Below are 22,403 nucleotides of genomic sequence, written 5' to 3'. Positions count from 1 at the left end.
CCTCCCCTAGCCAGGAAAGCTGTGAGCATTTCAATAAAGAGCAAGAAGAGCTTGGGAACCAAGCAGAATTTAATTTGACATCTGTGTCTGCCATTTCCTCCCATGTAGCTTCAGGAAAGTCACTCCACTCCTATGAACCTCGGGATTTCTTATCTCTGGAATGAGAATAATTTCCACTTTACAGAGTTTTTTTTTTAACAAAATAATTTTTAAAGGGCTTACATCACCTTTTGCTAAAAAGTTTTATATTATTTGCTCTTAAAGAGTGTTGCAGTAGCCCAATTAACATTAGCATTTTACAATTACCATTATTATTCATATGTAGGTACTACCCCATGAAAAGGAAGGAGATCACTTTTTAAATATTTTTAAATTATTGAATAATTAGAGTAAAATACAAATACGTTACTACAGGAACATACAAATAAATACTTGCCAAACATTCTAGTCTGTGGTTGATGTTAAAAGGTGGAAGCAGTAATTTTAAAAGTATATATATTTTACTCACTTTCATTTATTTGCGAAGTAGCAAATGACAGACTAGAGAGTGTTTTCAGCTAATGTTATGCCTTTTTATTTATGATCGTTATGATGACATAAGGAGCTATTAAGAATGTTCAATGATGGGGTCAAAATCTCTTAACTATGTGTGTCTAGAAAAGATATGCCATAATTCTGTTACATATCATAGGGAAGTTATTTTCTCCTTTTATATTTTAGTTTCACAAATCAAAAGATACGAATGTGAAAGTATATCAGCGATTTTAAAGATTGATGTGCCCTTAACTTGGAGAATGTAATGAAAACTCCGGTCCTTTCCTGTGGAATAAATGTGCATAGACCTTAACACACAAACTTTGGACTTCACGGCCCTCCAAAATTCCAAGCCTAACATCTTAGCGATGCTTTCAATTAATAAACGAAACATGAGACAATGTTGTTATCTTAATTGATAAGTTGATGCTGCCATCTAGTGGCAATGCTTAACAACTTAAGAAGAAACCACGACCGTGTTATTTCACTAGGAATGCTGTTTACCTTTAAACGTATTCTGTATTCGCTGAGGCCATGTTAACAAGAGTTGACTTAAGAGTTAAAGATATACAATATATTTCTTAGTGAAATATTTTATATAACAGAGTAATTTTTAATTAAAAGTTAGTTTTGAAAAATATCATCCTTGTACAAATCTGATAATTTCTCAGGAAAAAAGTTCTGTAGAAAGTTGTGTCAGTGGAGTTAATTGAATTAGCTATTTCTTTCCCTTCACAATTTCTTACCTAATACTACTAAAACGAAGGGGGAAAGGATGTTTCATGAAGAATATGAAATTTTATCTTTCATGAGTACTGAAAGCAGACATTATAAAAGCAAAATTTAATCCTCACGCTGGGAAATTGAACTAATATTTGAAACTAGGTTTTGAAAACTCAGTATGTAAGGTCATTTTGAGGAAATCTTTACTAACAGAGAAATTGGAGAAAGACGAATCAACATTAATAGTTAATCCTTCCTTGCATTTCTTTCCAAATGGATCTGAAGAAAACAAAAGCCTGTTATGCTCAGTTGGGTTTAACAACCTTTTACTGAGTAACTGCTCTGTGCCAGACACTGTACAAGTCTCTCATGATAAACAAGTAGTAGCTCCTCGGGACATACGATTAGGAAGAATTCCTCTATTTCTAGGTAAATAAAATTGTGTTTTAATCAGGAGCAGATAATGTCCCATGCCTTTCTAATATCCATAAAGATGAGTATATGAATATCAATAATAATAAGAAAAAGAATATCAATAATAACAATAATAGAAACATCAGCCAATGCTTCTGAGTACTCACCTGCAACATTTTATTTAATTTTGATAGTAATACAATGCCTTAGATGTTATCCCCATTTTATAGCTAAGAATACCAAAAAAATTCTATAAATTTTGTGTAATTTTGGATACTGATTTTATTTTGAATTTTGCACTATGTAGCCTCACTTACATAACCTTAACATAGTTATGCCATTCATATTTAAATTTATATGTAATATAATATATTGTAATACAATATATTAGGTTCTCCAGAGAGACAGAACCTATCAGAGATAGATAGATGTAGACACAGACAGAGATATAGATGCATAAGAGGGGATTTATGAGTGGAATTGGTTCATGATTATGGAGGTTAAGTCCCAGACAGATAATCTGCAAACTAGAGGCCTTAGGATGCCAGTAGCATGGCTCAGTCCAAGCCTAAAGGCCTCCAAAACAGGGAAGCTGATGATACAACCCTAAATCTGAGGCTTGAAGACTGAGAACCTGGGACCACTGGTGCAAGTCCTGGAGTCCAAAAGCTGGAGAGTCTGGAGTTCTGATGTCCAAGGACAAGAAAAGAAGAATGTCCCAACACTATGAGAGAGAGACAAAAATAGAATTTGCCTTTCTTCTGTCTTTTTGTTTCATCCAGGCCCTAAGACGATTGGATGGTGCCTGCCTCCATTGAGTGAGGGACGATTTTCTCACCTCAGTCTACCTACTCACATGCCAATCTCTTCTGGAAACACCCTCTCAGACACACCCAGAAATAATTCTTTACCAGCTATCTAGGCATCCCTTAATCCAACCAACTTGACACCTACAATTGACCATCACACCCCCCCTCTCTTTCTCTCTCTCACACACTCACACCATGCACACACATCCCTGAATCTAATAGTGTTAAAAATAATCTTTTCCTCTTTCTTCAAAACATCTTTAAATTTTTTTCTTTCTTTCCTCAAAGTTCCATTTTAAATATGTTTGTCTTCCCAATCAGATGTCCCTTTTCTCTTCTTTTGGCAACAGAACTAGTCTTTCAGTGGTTCTAAGATAACTTGTGCCTCCCACACCTGGTGTGATTGTCAGCCATGAGGCCCTGAATCTTCAAAACCACAGAGGTAAGCCCCTGATCCAGGATAATAAGTCAGTTGGAGGACACCAGTACTCTGGACACAGCTACCAGGTAAGTAAAAAAAAAAAAAAAAAAGGTCAATCAAAGACAGTTTTTATTTCTTTTGAATGGTGTCAAATAGTGACAAGAAAGAAAATGAGTAGAAAACTTCTCCCAACTACATTGTCCCAATTTTATTTTCCTTTAATGCACTAAAACTTAAAAGCCAAACCAATAGTCAAGCAAAGGTGTTATGTGGATGTTCTTTCCCTACTTACCCCCAAAAGAGGGATTTGATCCATTCAGATTAGGTTTGACTACATGTGATAGGAAATTTAAAATAGCAGTAACTGAAACTAGTGGTTTAAACTTTATTTTTCTTTCTCATAAAATGAGTAGGTAAATAGCCAATGTAGGGCAGATATGGCTGCTATACAGTGTCAGGAGCCCAAACGTTTCCCCATGGTAGAAAATGACTACCAATCAATCTACATTTAGGTCACAAAAAGGAGACGGGTGACAGGAAGAATGCTAACCTGAACATCTAAGGAGACTTCACAGCATAACCTCACAAATTTTCCTCTTACATTTCAGTACGTTATCACATGGCAATAGCGACCTACAAAGGAGACTGGAAAATGTAGTGTTCTATCTTGGTTGCAATGTGCCCAGCTAAAAATGGGGCTTCCACTGAACAAAAGGAGAATGAAAGATGAGATGTGAGAGATGTGTGTTGACTCATGCAACATGAGAAATATGGGGAGCCATTATAATTAAACTATGAAATTAATTTATGGTAAATGCCATTAATATGCTCAATGATGAAAATAGACTCACATAGGACAATTTTCAACTCAGGCATGGTGTCAAAGTCGGAAAGGCAATGTTCAAAAAGCCTTCATCTGCAATTAGAAACTGGACTGCATGAAAACTCAACCCAGACTGCATGAGAACTCAATCAGATTTGTATATTATAGATGTTATACATCTTGTACCAGATTGCAAGAAGTAATAATAAAAAAAGCTAAATTGAAAGCCTCTTTAGAGCCACAGAACTCTGACAGCTAACAACACAATGATATGATTAAAATCTCACATATCAATATTAACCTTGAATGTAAATGATTGAAATGCACTGCTTGGCAGAGGGACAAGTTAGAAAAAATAAAACCTAACCATGAACAGTTTTTAAGAGACCCAGCTCATATGTAATGACACTGACAGGCTCAAAGTAAAGGGATGGAAAAAGATCTATCATGCAAATAGAAAGCAAAAAAGAGCAGAGATTGCTCTTCTTAAACCACTTAAAGGAGTCTTTAAATCAACAACAGTGTAAAAGGACTATCAGGGGAACCAGCCCCCAGTATTTCAACATAGGTTCTTTTCTATTTTCCCTAAGTATCAGCTGGTCTGAGAAATAAGGAGAAAGAGCACAAAGAGAGAAATTTTACAACTGGGCCTCCAGGGGTGACATCATATATTGGCAGTTTCCATCATGCCCCTTGAGCCACAAAACCAGCAAGTCTTTATTAGGGATTTCAAAAGGGGAGGGGGCTATAAACAGGAAGTAAGTCACAAAGATCACATGCTGCGAAAAGCAATAAAAGATCACTAGGGCAGAAGGGCAGAGGAAGATCACAAGACCAGGGCAAAATTAGAATTACTGATGAGGTTCCATGTCCCACTGGGCACATATTGTCTTGATAAACATCTTAACAGGAAACAGGGTTTGAGAGCAGACAACCGGTCTGACTAGAATTTACCAGGATGGAATTTCCCAATCCTAGTATGCCTGAGGGCACTGCAGGAGACCAGGGTGTATTTCATCCCTTATCTTCAACCGCATAAGACAGACACTCCCAGAGCAGCCGTCAATAGATCCACTCCTGGGAATGCATTCCTTTCCCAGGGTTATTCCTTGCTAGGAAAAGAATTCAGTGATATTTCTCCTATACGCTTTCTGCAAGAAGAGAAATATGACTGTTCTGCCCAGCCCCACAGGCAGTCAGACCTTATGGTTATCTCCCTTGTTCCCTGAAAATCGCTGTTATCCTATTCTTTTTCAGGATGCCCAGATTTCATATCGTTCAAACACACATGTTTTACAAACAATTTGTACAAATAATGCAATCATCACAGGGTCCTGAGGCAACATACATACTCAGCTTACAAAGATGATGGGATTAAGAGATTAAAGACAGGCATAGGAAATTATAAGAGTATTGATTGGGGAAGTGATAAATGTCCATGAAATCTTCACAATGTTCAGAGATTGCAGTAAAGACAGGTGAAAGAAATTATAAAAGTGTTAATTTGGGGAACTAATAAATGTCCATGAAATCTTCACAATTTGTGTTCTTCTGCTGAGGTGTCAGCTGATCCCTCCATTCGGGGTCCCTGACTTCCAGCAACAAAGGACAAAGAAAGACATTATATAAAGATAAAGGGTTCAATTCAACAAGAAGATTTAACTATCATAAATATATATACACCCAACATTGGAGCACCCAGATTCATAAAATAAGTACTTGTAGACCTTTGAAGAACTTAGCTACAAAATAAAAATGAGATCTTTAACACCTCACTAACAGTGTTAAACAGATGCCTGAGGCAGAAACCTAACAAAGAAACCCTGAGCTTAAATTAAACACTTGAATCATTGGATCTAACAGAAAACCACACAATACAACACCTAACAACCACAGAATATACATTCTTCTCAACTTCACATGGAATGTACTGTAAGATTAACCACATGCTCAGCCCTAAAGCAAGTCTCAATAAATTCCAAAAGATTCAAAATCACACCAATCATACTCTTGGACCACAGTGCAATAAAAACATAAATCAATACCAAGAAGATTTCTCAACACCACACAATTACATGTAAATTAAACAACTTACTCCTCAATGACTTTGGGGTAAACAAAAAAAATGATATAGAAATTAAAAAATCATTTGAAATTAATGAAAAGAGACACAATATACCAAAATCTCTGGGATGCAGTTAAAGCAGTGTTAAGAGGAAAGTTTATAGTGCTAAATGCCTACCTCAAGAAGTTAGAAAGATATCAAATTAATAATTTAACATGATACTTGTAGGAACTAGAAAAACAAGAAAAATCAAACCCCAAAGATAGCAGAAGAAAACAAATAACTGAAGTCAAAACAGAAATCTACAAAACTGATATGCAAAAATCCATAGAAAAGACCAGTGAAACCAAAAGTTGGCTTTTTGAAAGAATAAACAACACTGATAAACTACTAACAAAGGGAAAAAAGGAACATCCGAAAAAGCACAATCAGAAATGACAAAGATGACATTATAGCCAACCTCACAGAAATACAAAACTCCTCAGAGACTACTATGAACACCTCTATGTACACAAATTAGAAAATCCTAGAGGAAATGAAAGAATTTCTAGAAATGCACAAATTCCCAAGCTTAAACCAAGTAGTAATTGAATCCCTAAACAGACCAATAACAAGTTCCAAAATGAATCAATTACAATTTTTAAAAAAACTAGCAACCAAAAAAAGCCCTGGATGAGAAGGATTCACAGCCAATTTCTACCTGACATGCAAAGAAGAGCTGATATCAATCCTACTGAAACTAGTGCAAAAAACTGAGAAACAGGGATTCTTCTCTTAGTTATTCTAAGAAGACAACATCACCCAATACCAAAATCTGATAGACACAATAAAGAAAAAGAACTACAGGCTTATATTCATGATGAACATAGGCAAAAAAGTCCTCAACAAAACATTAGCAAACCAAATCCACCAACGCATTAAAAAGTTAATTCACCATGACCAAGTAGGCTTTATTTCTGGAATGCAAAGTTGGTTAAATGTGTAAATGAAAAAGAGTGATGCACCACATAAACAGAATTAAAAATAAACTATATGATCATCTCAATAGATGCAGAAAAAGCTTTCCATAAAATCAAAACTCTTCGTGATAAGAACTCTCAAGAGACTAGGCATCAAAAGAACATCTCTTAAGAACCACCTATGATAAACCCTTAGTCCATATCACACAGAATGAACAAAAGCTGGAAGCATTCCTTTGAGAACTGGAATAGGACAAAGATGCCCACTCTTACCGTCCTATGCAACATTGTACTATACATCCTAGTCAAAGCAATGAGGCAAGAGAAAGAAAGAAAAGGCATTCAAATAGGAAAATAAGAAATCAACTACCTCTTTTCATGGGTGATATGATTCAATCCATAGGAAGCCCTAAAGACTCTGCCAAGAGGCTCCTTAAACTGATAAACCACTTTAGTAAACTTTCAGCATACAAAATCAATATACAAAAATCAGTAGCATTTCTATACACTAATAATGTTCAAACTAAGAACCAAATCAAGAGCATAATACCTTTTAAACAATATCCACAAAAAGAATGACATACTTAGGAATAGATCTAACCAAAAGATGAAAGATGTCTACAAGAAGAAATAAAAAACACTGCACAAAGAAATCAGAGATGACACAAACAAATGGAAAAAATTCCATGCTCATGAATTGGAAGAATCAATATTATTAAAATTATCATATTGTCTGAAGCAGTTTACAACTTCAACGCTCTTTCTATCAACTACCAATGACATTTTTCACAGAATTTGAAAAAAAATTAAATATGGAATCATAAAACAACCCAAATAGCCAAAGCAGTCCTAAGCAAAGAGAACAAAGCTAGGGGCACGATATTATCTGACTTCAAATCATACCCCAAAGCTACAATAACCAAAATAGCATGGTGCTTATATAAAAATAGTCACATAGACCAATGGAACAGAATGGAGAAGCTAGAAATAAAGCTGCACAGCTACACCCATCTGATCTTCAACAAAGTAACAACAACAACAAAAAAGCAATAGAGAAAGAACTCTTTGTTCAACAAATGAGGATGGGATAACTGGCTAGCTATACACAAAAGAATAAAATTGGGCCCCTATCTTTAACGATATACAAAAATTAATATTAGATGGATGAAAGACTTCAGTTTAAAACCTCAAACTATTAAAATCTTAGAAGAAAACCTAGAAAGTGCTCTTCTTGACATGAACCTTGGCAAAGAATGTTTGACTAAGCCCCCAAAAGCAATTGCAACAAAAACAATAGTTAACAAGTGGGACCCAACTAAACTAAACAGCTTCTGCACAGCAAAAGAAACTATCAACAGAGTAAACAGGCAATCTACAGAATGGGAGAAAATATTTACAAACTATGCATCTGACAAAGACCTAATGTCCAGAATGTATAAGCAACTTTTAAAAATCAACAAGCAAAAAATAAATCTCATTACAAAGTGGGCAAAGAACATGAACAGACACTTCTCACAAGAAGAAAACCATGCAGCCAACAAACCTATGAAAAAAAATGCTTATCATCACCAGTCATCAAAGAAATGCAAAATCAAAACTACATGAGACACCATCTCACACCAGTCAGAATAGCTTTTGCTAAAAAGTCAAAAAAAAACAAAAAAAAAAAACAAAAAAAACCAGGTGTTGGCCAAGCCGTAGAGAAAAGAAAATGCTTATGTGCTATTGGTGGGAATGTAAATTAGTTCCTTCACTGTGGAGAGCAGTTTGGCAATTTCTCAAAGGACTGAGTTGAACCAGCTATCCCATTAGCAGGTATATACCTGAAGGAATATAAATTTCTCTACCAAACAGATGCCTCCACCTGTATGTTCATCACAGCACTATTCACAAGTGCAAAAATATGGAATAAACCTAGGTGTCCATCAATAGGTGATTGGATAAAGAAAATATGATATATATGCACCATTAAATATTATCCATCCGTAAATAAGAATAAAATTACCAGCCGGGCGCGGTGGCTCATGCCTGTAATCCCAGCACTTTGGGAGGCCGAGACGGGCAGATCACGAGGTCAGGAGATCCAGACCATCCTGGCTAACACGGTGAAACCCCGTCTCTACTGAAAACACAAAAAATTAGCCAGGCGTGGTGGCGGGCGCCTGTAGACCCAGCTACTCCGGAGGCTGAGGCAGGAGAATGGCGTGAACCTGGGAGGTGGAGCTTGTAGTGAGCTGAGATGCGCCACTGCACTCCAGCCTGGGCGACAGAGCTAGACTATGTTTCAAAAAAAAAAAAAAAAAAAAGAATAAAATTATGTTCTTTGCAGTAACACAGATGCAGCAGGAGGCCATTTTCCTAAAGAAAATAATAGAAAAACAAATACCATATGTTCCCACTTATAAGTGCGACCTAAACTTTGGGTACACATTGACATAAAGATGGGAAAAATAGACACTGGAAAATACAAGGAGGAGGAGGAAGGGAGAGGGTCAAGGGCTGAAAAATTACCTGTTGGGTACTGTCTTCACTTCTTGGTTATGTTAGTCCATTTTTGCACTGCTATAAATACCTGAGGCTAGATAAGTTATAAACATAAAAAGAGGTTTAATTGTCTCACAGTTCTGCAGGCTGTACAAGAAGCATGGCACCAGCATCTGATTCTGGTGAGGACCTGGGAGCTCACAATCATGGCAGAAGGTGAAGGAAAAGTAGGCAATGTCACATAGCATAAGTAGGAGCAGGAGATGTGGGGGAAGAGTCACACACTTTTAAACAATCATATCTTGTGAAAACTCACTCTTTAACTATCATGAGGACAGACCCAAGCCATTCATGAGGGATCCACCCCTGTGACCCAAGTATCCCCTGCAAGGCCCCACCTCCAACATGGGGATTCATATTCATCATCAGATTTGGAGGAGATGGACACCCAAATTATATCATCAGCTGACAGTTTCAATCATCTTCCAAACCTCAGCATCATGCAATGTACCTTTTAACAAACCTGCACATGTATCCCCAGGAATCTAAAGTGAAACACGTAATAGACAAAATAAAAAGAAAGTCAGATATTAGTTACATTTCAGGAACTTCTGAAAGTGTAGTCTACATACTACTTCCCTTTTTTACAACAGTTAATGTGGCAAACCCTGTGCCTCACCCTTATCATTTCAGTGCACACTAGCCAACTTTCTTGATGCCATCTACATTTCTTTATTGGAGATTATCTTCCCACTACTTTTCCAACACCCAGCAAGCCAAAAGTGTTAAAAAATTTAACACTCCCAAAGAGCAACTTTCAACTAAAAACTTACTCAAAAAATGAGAAAATGAAGCAAAAGTGAAAATAACTAGTGGGATAAAAGGAAACGAAAGACTGTAGATTTATGTGCAAGCATATCAATAATCACTCTAAATGTAAGTGTTCTAAATACCCCCAATTAAAATGTAAAATTTATATTATTATGAATAAAGCAAGATAAAAAACATACCTTCTAAAAGAAACTTACTTTAAATATTAAGGGACAAATAGGTTAAAGTTAAAAGGCTGGGAAAATATAAGCCTTACTAAAACTAAGCAAAGGAGAGCTGGCACAGCTGCCTTAACATCAGACTAATTAAATGCTACAACAAAGAAAATGACCAGGGATAACAATGGTAATCCATATTAACAGAGGAACCAATTTATCAAGAAGACACAACAATCCTAGGCATTTATGCACCTAATAGCAGAGCTTCAAAATATATGAAGCAAATACTGACAGAAATGTTAGGAGAAATGAATAAATCCACAACTAGAGATGGAAATCTCAACATTGTTCTCTAAAAATTAATAGAACAAGTCAATAAAATATCAGTATTGATATACAAGACTTAGACAACACTATCAAAACAAACATTATCATTTGTAGAACACTTCAATGAGTAGCAGAAAACATAATTGTTTTTAAATACACTTAGAATACTAGCCAAAATAGATTATATTTGATCTCAATAAAAAGCCTCAATAAATTTAAAAGAATCCAAGCCATGGAAAGTATGTTCTCTAACTCAATGTAACTGAATGAGAGACCAAAGATAAATAGAAAGCTCTCTCGAAAATTCCTAAATAGTCTGAAAATCAATAAAATAATTCTAAATAATCTGAGTGAAAAAAAGGAGCAAAAATAACTAGATAAATTATTTTTAATGGATGGAAGATGAAAACACAACGAATCAAAAATTAGTGGAGACCCAGTAAAGCGGCACTTAGAGGGAAGTTTGTAACACTAACCACCACCGTTAGAAAAGGAATATTTCTTAAATGACTCTCGGCCAGAATTACTCTGATGCCAAAATCATACAAAGACGTTACATGAAAAGAAAATGACAGATACCACACTTTGTTCTCTCCTAAGTGAAACTTCGTTCCAACCAACTGCACTGTTCCTTTCTCTTTGCCTCTGTACCTCTTCTTACTCCAGCCTGGAATGTCTTTCTGTTAACTGTCAATAATCACTAACTTCTTGCATGAAATTTTTACCCACCACTGTAGCAGACAGTCATCCATCCTTCTTCTAAATTTCTGCAGCATGTTTTGCCTTGAACAAAGCAAATGGTATTTTGAACTGCAGGTTTTCTTTATTCTTTTCTCTTTTTTTAAACACTGGGTGAAATTTTTAAGTATGAAGATTATTTTCTATTTTAAGATATTTAATTGGCAAATAAATATTGTATCTATTCAAGATGTGTAATGCAATGATTTAATATATGTATACGTTGTGTAACAATTACTGCAATCAAATTAATGAACCTATCCATCACACCCAGGCTGTACATGAGATCCCCACAACTTAGTCATATTGTAACTTAAAGTTTGAACTTGGACAAACATCTCCTCATTTTTTCTACACCTGGTGCCCAGAAACCACAGTTGTACTTTGCTTCTGTGAGTTGGACTTTATTAAAATTTCACATATAAATAAGATTATACAGTTTTGGTCTTTCTGTGACTGGCTAAATATACTTATCATAATGTCTTCCAAACATTCATGTTATCACAAATGACAGAATTTTCCTCCTTTCAAATTCTGTATGTATTGTATTGTGTATACGTGTCACATTTTCTTTCTTCATTCAAACACTGATGGACACCTAGGTTGATTCCATATCTTAGCTATTGTGAATAATGCTGCAATGAACCTGGGAGTGCAGATATGTCTTAAATACACTGATTTCAGTTTCTTGAGATTTATACCAGAAGTAGGATTGCTAGATCATATGGTAATTATATTTTTAGTGTTTTGAGAAACTTCCATACTGTCTTCCGTAATGGCCATACTAATTAATATTCTCACCAACAGTGTACAATTGATCTCTCTGCTCCACATCTTGGCCAACACTTGTTACATTTCATCTTTTTGATAATTGTTATTCTAACAGGTGTTGTCTTTTATCTTTTTGATACTAGTCATTCTAACAGTGACAAGATGATATTTGTTTGTAGTTTTTAGTTGCATTTCCAAGATGATTAGTGATGTTGAACAATTTTTCATATATCTGTTAGCCACGTGTACATCTTCTTTCGAAAAATGTTTAGTCAGGTTTTTGGCCATCTTTAATGGGGATATGTGTTTTCTTGCCATGGAGTCGAGTTCCTTATACATTTTGGATATTATTTGCTTATCAAGTGTATGATGTGCAAATATTCTTTCTCAATCTGTGGGTTGTGTCTTCACTCTCTTAATTATTTGCTTTACTATGCAGAAGCTTTTAGTTTTATGCAATCTCATTTGTCTATTTTTGCTGTGGCTACTGTTGCTATGTTTCTGAGGTCACATCTAAAGACATCATTGTTAAGATCGATGTCGTGGATGTTTTTCCCTGTGTTTTATTCTATTAGTTTTACAGTTTCAGGTCTTACATTTAAGTTTTAATCCACTTTAAATTATTTTTGTATATGGTATGAGATAAGGTCCAATTTCTTTCTTCTGTGTATGGATATCCAATTTCCCCAAAAACATTTATCAAAGAGACTCTCCTTTCCCCATTGCGTGTTCCTGGCATCTTTGTCAAAAATCAATTGGTCATAAATGTGTGGATTTATTTCTGGGCTCTCTATTCTGTTTCACTCGTCTATGTGTCTATTTTTATTCGAGAACCATGTTATTTTGATTTCTATATCTTTGTCATTTTGAAGTCAGGTAGTGTGATGCCTCCACTTTCATTCTCTCTACTCCAGATTGCTTTGTCCATTTGGCATCTTTTGTGATTTCATATGAACTTTAGAACTTTTTTCCATGGATCTGAAAAATGCCATTGAAAATTTGAGGAGCATTGCATTGAATCTGTAGATTGATTTGTGTGGTATAGATATTTTAACACTATTCATTCTTCCAATTTAAAAACATAGGTATCTTTCTATTTACTTGCATCTCTTTTAATTTATTTCATCAGTGTATTTCCATTTTCATTGTAGAGATCTTACACCTCCTTGGGTAAATTTACTCCTCAGTATTTTTTGATGCTATTGTAAATGGGATTATTTTCTTAGTTTATTTTTCAGGTAGTTCATTGTTAGTGTATAGAAACATTCTTGATTTTTGCATACTGGTTTTGTATCCTCCAACTTTACTGAATTTATTTACTAGTTCAACAGTTTTTGGTGAGGTCTTTAGGATTTTCTATAAACAAGATAATGTTGTCAGCAAACAGAAACAATTTCACTTCTTCCTTTCCTTTATTCATGCCTCATTTCCTTTTCTTCCCTACATTTTTGGCTAGGACTCGAGTATTATGTTGAATAAAGAGATGAAAGGGGCATCCTCATCCTGCTCCTGATCTTAGAGAAAAACTTAATTTTCAACCATTAAGTATGATGTTTGTTCTGGGTTTTTCATGTATGGCCTTTATTGTTTTGAGGTAAATTTCTTCCATATCTGATTTGTTCAGAGTTCTTGTCATGAAAATATGTTGAATTTTGTCAAGTGCCTTTACTGCATCTATTGAGATAATCAAATGGTGTTTTACTTCTACTTTAATATATTACATTTATGGATTTGTATATATTGAACCATTCTTGCACCCCAGGAATAAAGCCGACTTAACCTTAATGATTTTTTAATGTGCTGTGAATTTAGTTTGCTAGTAGTTTGTCAAGGGTTTTTGCCTCTATCTTCATCAGGAATGTCGGCCTGTAATTTTCTTTTCTTGTAGTGCCTCTGTCTGGCTTTGTATTAAGATAGTGCTGGCTTCATAAAATGTTTTACAAGTATTCCCTCCTTTTCAACTTATTTTCACTCTCTATCAGGTACAGTATAGAAGTATATTATGTTCACCTGGAAAGGATAGTAGTATACATTAAGTTTTGCTGCAGGGATATTTTAAATTTCCTCTTCTCGTATATAGTACACTTTGAAACACACTTGATTTTCTGGGCATTCTGCAAGAAATCATCATTCTAGTGAAATGAAAAGTTGCCTGAACTAAAAATACACTCCAACTTCTGAGATGTTGCAAATAGTTCAGCTGGTTACTCAAATATCTGGAAAAAATGACTGGAAGATATGAGACAAAAAACCTGGATAAGAAGTATGTGGATATAACTATGGGTATGCGCACAATGGGTGCAGACTGTTTTGTCTCATCTCAATGTCAATAAATATCACCCCCCTGTGGAAGTCATTGAACACCTAGACAAGATGACTTAACCAGTTGATGGCAACCACCCTTTTTCCTCAACCACCTCAGTGCTAACACAGTGGATTCATGAACAGCATAACTATATTGGCAGGGATAGAAGCTATACAGAAACACAACAGCGTGGGCTGTCCCCTGCCAAGGTTGATCAAACAACCTCACTAATGCTGTTGATGTTACTGTTGCTGAACGTTCATCTTGTAATAGAAATGATTGATTCTGGGCCATCAATATAATCCCATCCCTTGACTACCCCATCCCCTGAGCCACAGGTGTTAAGTTGATCATATCAGACTCCTTCCACATCGCAAGAAGCAATGTTTGGATCTCACTGGGAACAAAATTTTTAGATATGAATTTGCCCTTCCAGTGTATGATGCTGTGTAAGTCCACTTTCACACTGCTATAAAGAACTGCCTAAAACTGGGTAATTTATTAAAGATAGCAGTTTAATTAACTCAGCTCGGCATGGCTGAGGAGGCGTCAGGGAACTTACAACCACGGCGAAAAAGGAAGCAAACAGGCCCTTCTTCACATGGTGGCAGAAGAGAGAAGTGCTGAGCAAAGGGGGAAAAGCTCCTTATGAAACCATCAGATCTCGTGAGAACTCAATCACTATCACAGGAACATCATGAGAGTAAGAACCCCCAAGATTCAATTACCTCCCACCAGGTTCCTCTCACTACATATGGGGATTATGGAAACTACAATTCAAGATGATATTTGGGTGGGGACAAGGCCAAACTACATCATTTTAGCCCTGGCCCTTCCCAAATCTCATGGCCTCACATTTCAAAACATAATCATGCCCTTCCAACAGTCCTCCAAAGTCTTAACTCATTCCAGCCTTAACCCAAAAGTCCAAGTCTAAAGTCTCATCTGAGACAAGGCAAGCCTCTTCCACCTATGAGCCTGTAAAATCAAAAGCAAATTAGTTACTTCCTAGATACAATGGGGGTACAGGCATCCGGTAAATACACCCAGTCAAAAGAGGATAAATTGTACAAAGCAAATGGGCTACAGGCCCCATGCATGTCTGAATTGCAATAGGCCCGTCATTAAACCTTAAAGTTTCAAAATGATCCTTTGATTCCATATCTCACATCCAGGTCATGCTGATGCAAGAGGTGGGCTCTCATGATTTAGGCAGCTCTGCCTCTGGGGCTTTGCAGGGTATAGCTCCCCTCTTGGCTGCTTTCATGGGCTGGCATTTCATGTCTGCAGCTTTTCCAGCCACATGGTGCAAGCCGTCAGTGAATCTACTATTCTGGCATCTGGAGGATGGTGGCCCTCTTCTCACAGCTCCACTAGGCAGTGCACCAGTGAGGATTCTGTGTGGGGGCTCCATCCCCATGTTTCCCTTCCTCATTGCCCTAACAGAGCTTCTCCATGAGGGCTCTGTCCTTACAGCAAACATCTTTCTGGACATCCAGGCATTTCTATTCATCCTCTGAAATCTAGGCAAGTGGTTCCCAAACCTCAATTCTTGACTTGTGTGTGTCTGCAGGCCCAATACCATGTGTAAACCACCAAGGCTTGGGGCTTGCACCCTCTGAAGCAATGGTCTGAGCTGTATATTGGCCCCTTTTGGCCATGGTTGGAGCAGTTGTAATGTAGGACATCATGTCCTGAGGCTGCCCAGAGCAGGGCGTCCTGGGACCCAACCCATGAAACCATTTTTCCCTCTTAAGTCTCCTGGCCAGTGATGGGAGGGGCTGCCGTAAAGGTCTCTGATATGACCTGGAGACATTTTCCCTATTGTCTTGGCAATTAATACTTGGCTCCATGTTACTTATGCAAATTTCTGCAGTGGGCTTAAATTTCCCCTCAGAAAATGGGCTTTTCTAATCCCTTGCATTGTTGGGCTGCAAATTTTCAAAACTTGTATGCTTTGCTCCCTCTTGAACGCTTTGCTGCTTACAAATTTCTTCCACCAGATACCCTAAATCATCTCTCTTAAATTCAAAGTTCCACAGATCTCTAAGTCAGGGACAAAATGCCGCTGGTCTCTTTGCTGAAGCATACCAAGAGTCACCTTCGCTACAGTTCCCAAGAAGTTCCTTGTCACCTTAGTGTGGACTGCATTGTTCATATCACTATCAGCATTCTGGTTAAAGTCATTCAACAAGTCTCTAGGAAGTTCCAAACTTTCCCACATTTTCCTGTCTTCTTCTGAGCCCTCCAACCTGTTCCAACCTCTGCCTGTTACCAGTTTCAAAGTTGCTTCCATAGTTCAGGTATCCTTATAGCAGCACCCCACTCTACTAGTAGCAAATTACTGTATTCATTTATTCTCACACTGCTAATAAAGACATACCCAAGACTGAGTAATGTATAAAGGAAAGATAACACGTCCTTCTTCCCATGGTGGCAGGAGAGAAAAGTGCCAAGCAAAGGGGAAAATGCCCCTTATAAAGCCATCAATCTTGTGAGAACTCACTCACTGTCATGAGAACATCATGAGAGTAACTGCTCCCATGATTCAGCTACCTCCCACTGGGTCCCTCCCATGACATGTGGGGATTATTGGAACTACCATTCAAGATGAGATTTGGGTGGGGACACAGCCAAACTATGTCAGATGCTTTGTCTATATTATACTTTGAAATCTCACAGAGTGTCTAATATATTATCATAGGATTCCATCTAACATTATCTCAGACCAAGGGATATAGTTTATGATGAGAAAAGAGCAATAAGCATATGACCATAAAATCAACATGGCTTCCTTCATGCCACATTACCTAGAAGCTACTAGCCAACTGAATGTTGGAATGGCCTTGTGAGTGGTGCTAGAGTACACTTTGCACATGACACCTAGCATGATCGGTACACTGTTTTCTTGTATGTTCTACATATTTTATTTCCTAAATCTCTCTTCAGAAACACCAAAGATAGGATAAACTTTCTCTCACTGACATTTACAATGGAACTAAGTTTTGTTTGTACATATGTCTAAGTGTGAATGCATGTGCATATGACTGCTGTCATCTCCCTGAACACTGGAATCCCTGATATTTTAGCTGAACCCTTTTCATTGTGGACCTCACAAATATACACAATAAATCATATGACACAGGTCTCTATTAGTCATAATTCTTTCTGAGGATTGGATCTTTATTAGAGTAAACTGTGTATTCCCCCCTCCCTACACTGACTGTCATAATTTTTTGTACAAACAGAAAAAAAACTAATTATATATATAGTTTTTCCAAATACCAGTTTTTAAAAGTTTTGTAGCATATTATTGTCTGCTGAATCAGGAAGATAAACAAAGAATGGGACACACCAGTTAAAGTGGTCAGCTATCAGTTAATCTAAGCCTTAGTTTTCTTGTTCTATAAAATAGAAAGGATAATAGTATCTGTGTTATACTATAATAACAATAATTAAAAGAGGGAACTTATGTAAAAATCCTAGTTTGTTGCCAAATAGCAAGTTTCCAATATGTGTTAGCGATCATTAAAGTTAATTCAATTAGAAAAGAAGTAGAAAAACCAGAGCTGGAAGAAACTTTGCAAAACATGTTTAGCATCATGGTCAAATCCTGGCTCTGCCATTTAACAAACAAATTCCTTGCTCTCTCTTTGCCAAATTTTCCTTAATTGCAAGTGGATATAATTGTTTTGTTTAAGTCATATAACACATCTGAAGTATTTAAAAAATATATTTTAATCATAAAAAAATTCGGCTATCATGATCAATATTTTTGGCTTATTTGCAAATGAGAACACCACCACCCAGAGTAGTTTATGAGTAGCCCAAAATCACAGAGCAAGTTACTCGCATTTTTGGAACTAGAACCCATTCCTTCTGATTCCCGTCCTAGTGCAAAAAAGTCTGGAAACTTTCTAAGATCCCAGGAGCAGAAAACTGGAATAAAGTCTAGATTCAGCTGTCTTTGAAACCTCATCAATGACAAGAAAAGACCAACAGGTGGCAGCACGTCCACATGCAAAGAAGTCAGCTGTATTGATTTCCTGTCCGCAAATTATTTCCTCTTCCTGCTGAAATGTAACACAAAACCTGACACTCAGCCATTAATATCTTGACCAAGCCACAGTATCTCCTTTTCGTGTGTGATCTTCCAATATCCTAATTACGAACTTTGTTACCAACTCAGAACACAATGTCTCACAACAGCTTTGCTCCTGAAATCCTTGTTAGTTGATTTGCAGAACCAAAAACAACCTTGACAAATTTAAAAAGCATCATTGCACCTAACATTTACCGATTAAATCATTCTAGTGTTTATCAAGTAGCAAATGTTACCTTATGTTTTGTAGGTAGTTCACAAGGGAAAGTTAAGATGTCTCATCTCCACCCTGACAGCCTCCTCCCACCCAAAACAAATCTTTGAAATAAAAGCAAATTAGGATTGCTCATTCTGAAGTTAGTACCACAAGTGAGTGTAAAATAATTGGGAACAACAATACACAAAGTTGCTTTTGAAAGATCTGTTTTATTACACCGGATGGCAATAAGAGTCAATTATTTCCTTATCTAAATTAGAGCAGATCCATTAGAAGAGGAGTTTGCTAAATGGAACCACAAAAAAAAAAAAAAAAAAAAAAAAAAAAAAACACACACTCTGAAAACACAGTAAGGAGTAAGCAGAAAATGGAGTAGTGGAGTACGGAACTCTGCAGTGTCAATCTTATGGCAGCCAAGCCAGATGCCACTAATATTCCCTACCCATGTTATGTTCACCAACCAAGCTTCAAATAAGCATATGGCACCCCCACCATAAAACCTCTCCCCAGGAAGCCAGAATGAATCAGGCCCATGTGAGTGTCCCTGCCTAAGAAAAATACATTTCTAATGATACCTGGCACTCCACTTTTAAGTATCATTCTCTTGAGAGCTTTGAGGGACTTTTAGGTATCATTTTGGATATTCTTTGGCTGAATTCAGTACCCATATATCCAATTGCCCTTGAGACCAAGATTCTGTACTTGAAAACCTAACTCGATCCTGGACCAGATTTCTCCAACATAAATTTTTTTCAGATCTCTTGGCAACCGCGACACTTCCTCGCATGACACCTAAAGTCTATGGGACTTACCTTTCATACATCAACTTATCTGCTTTGGGCATATTCAGTTTTCTTACAAATATGCTCTTATTTTTGTCCTCTGCCAGGATGGAAATAAAGGTCACTCACCTACTTCATAGACTTTATGATGGCTGCTAATTTGCCATCTAGTCTCTTTCTCAGCCTTATGGGCAATCAGACAGTGGGATGATATCAGAAAGAATATCAAAGTCAATTGGGTAAGTATGTTCGGAAAAAAATTTGCTGTAATATTGTTTTAAGCCAAATACAATGACAAATGAAAATGTCACGCTTTTTTTCCCCAGTTCAAATGTGACTTGCTAATCTTTCATGTACAACTCCTTCCTTCCATTTGCCAAGACAGTGAAAGGTGACTGATCTCACTGATTTCACACAAAGCACTTCTTTCTACTTAAGTATACCTGGGTGATTGATGTATTCATGGTCACATGAAATATTCAGCTGACAGACACACCAGAGATTATGGAATCCAACCTTTTATTTTGCAAATAGGGAAATGAAAATTTCACACAAGTGACCTGACTCATGGTCATGCAGCTATTTGGTGGCAGAGCTTTAGATTGAGTGCCATGCCATGGTGGCCACTGGTGCCATGATAAAAATAACCTCAATAAAAATAATATTGAGATTTTATTTAGGGTAGAATTGACCCCAACTTAAACTAGATGAAAATCCACTGACATTTCCAGGTTCCAAAGTGGATTTATGGTCAAAAGAATCTATGTGTCTCCATTTGAAGTTTCTGTGAAAGTCCCTGGTGCTCCCACTGAAAAACATACGCAAACACTTGAGTCAGCTAGAGTCTGTCAACATGTGACACGCCACGATTAAAATAGCATTACTTTAGCTTAAGGTTTTATCCACCTGTTACATTTGGAATGCAAATACACCTGTGAGATATGTTGCCAGTCGGTCAACACTTGAATAACTCTTCAAAGTAAAAGAACTTCTTTATCTCTAAAGAGCTATTTGTGACTTCGTTGACTTCTTTGATAATGCATCTAAAGAGTTCCTGCTCTTATAAGAGACTGTGCTAATAATTAGAAATGAAGAAGACAGGACTTCTGTTTTCACAGATTTCACAGTGTATCAGGTGAGAGAATGATTTAATAGGATGTGATGTGTCATAGCAGTTTTGTAAAAACATGGTCTTGTGGCTGCAGAGGGCTGCAAACTAAATTTAATGAAAATGGGGTAGAAAAGAATTAGGAAAGTTTCTTAGAGCAATCCACAGAAGGCATTGATGGGAGAATATTAGAAAAATATGCAGGTATTCTATATCTAAGGGGAATGAGGAGAAGAGAGTGAGAAAGAGGAGAATCAAAAGCCAGATATCTGACTTGCTTAAAGCCTGACTTTCTCAACTGCCATTTGATCTAGTCCAGCTAGATCTAAGACACTTTAGATAAGTTGAAAAAAATATATATAGACTTTTTACTGTATCACATTCTAGAGTGAATACAAAACTAACATAATGCATCAATACAAAGGGTTGAACAACTGAAATGACTCGTGAGACTCCACAGAGTACAGTCTTAATAAAGGTAAAGGATATTATTAAGCCAGAGGAAAAAAGCACAGAAAACCACAGAAAGGTCCAAGACTTTCAGACCCAGCTTCCAGGATCATTTCTCAATTGATTAGGATGTAATTTTAATCTGAATCATGAACCACCAAGATACTTGAGCTCTGGAGAATCACAGTCTTGTCCAAGGAGTGGTCTTTTATATGTGTCTGGTCTCATAACCAAAATTGGGCTGCATGACAAAACTGAACAGAAGAAACGAAGAGAAACTAGTAGAAACTGGATAAAAAACACCAATCTGGATTTTTGTTGTTGTTGTTGCTGTTTTAATGAACACAGCTAATAAACTACTACAGATCGCTCACTTGGCCTGTCTCAGGTCCTAGTACAGGAATATTTATCACCAGTTAGTTGAGTTTATTCTGATTTGGCTAAGGCTCCAGCAGTATCTCCAGGAATCTGTGGAAATAAGTCAGTCCTCCCTATAGACAACAATGGCTCCAGGCATCCCTGGAAATAAACATAGGATTGCAATAGATCAGCTGAGATTAATCTTGTATTTATGTATATAACAGCACTTCCTCAAACCAGAAGACAATTAAGAATTAAACAGTTAAAACAATGATAGAAACAGTATATCTGGCTCCATTTCCACTCCTCATCTGTACCTTCCCCCCCATTCAAATATTTCCCTTTCAGCCCTTATCAGGACTCAGGTGTCTGAAATCTTCTTGAACTCCAGCTTCAATTGAGACTGATTCCTGCTCTTTCTCCTGGAGCCAGAGTTAGTTGTGAGAATCAACGATACCCAACTCATGGCTGACTACTCTCATGTCTGCTGCTGGAGTTAGTGAGTTCTCTCTCCAGCCTCAGTAACTGTGCTGCTCTCAGGTGCATAAGGGATGTAACTGTTTCTGTCCCTGCCGCAGATGAAAGCTTTTGACCTTCTGCAGTGGTTAAGACTGGACACTCTAAGCCTTGGCTGCTCATGTGGCATTGGCCTCATATCAAGCTTTGGAGCCTACTTGCATAAATTGCTTTCTACCCAGATTGCAGGATTTGCATGGTGAACTCTCCAGCAGTAGAAATGGAAAGGACTTTGAGTCAAGGAAGGAACATAGAGCAGGCAGCACAAAGACACACAGATCCAGAGGTATCTCTGGGATATTTTGCAAGCCTTCTCCTAAGGGCTTTTGATGGACTTGAATCCATTAAAATTGCTGCTTCTCTAAAAGACTGACTCACTGTCCTAGAAACAATGTATATCAGGGTGGACTACAACTAGGATTTGGATGACAGTTTAACAATTCAGGTCCTGACTTGAAAAGCCACTATAGCATGCCCTTCTCCAGCACGCCATTTTCCAACCACAA

At 37.0% G+C, this 22,403-nt stretch overlaps 1 protein-coding gene across 18 annotated transcripts in view; it reads right to left on the bottom strand.

The window, feature by feature from the left end:
- The window catches only part of LOC105471012 (olfactory receptor 5M3), a 377,575-nt gene that overhangs the window by 93,429 nt on the left and 261,743 nt on the right, over positions 1-22,403 (bottom strand). For 2 of the 18 annotated variants that reach the window (XR_011610565.1, XR_011610563.1), the window contains one exon: positions 3,000-21,540. The exons of the other annotated variants lie outside the window; for them this stretch is intronic. The gene's annotated coding sequence lies outside the window, so the exon portion shown is untranslated. Of the gene's footprint in view, positions 1-2,999; positions 21,541-22,403 lie in introns of those variants that run through there. 18 annotated transcript variants of the gene reach the window in all.

Source organism: Macaca nemestrina, chromosome 12 (genome assembly GCF_043159975.1).
Source record: "Macaca nemestrina isolate mMacNem1 chromosome 12, mMacNem.hap1, whole genome shotgun sequence".
Taxonomy (NCBI): Eukaryota; Metazoa; Chordata; class Mammalia; order Primates; family Cercopithecidae; genus Macaca; species Macaca nemestrina.
Note: the sequence above shows the minus strand (reverse complement) of the source record. Positions and strands in the feature narration are given on the sequence as shown.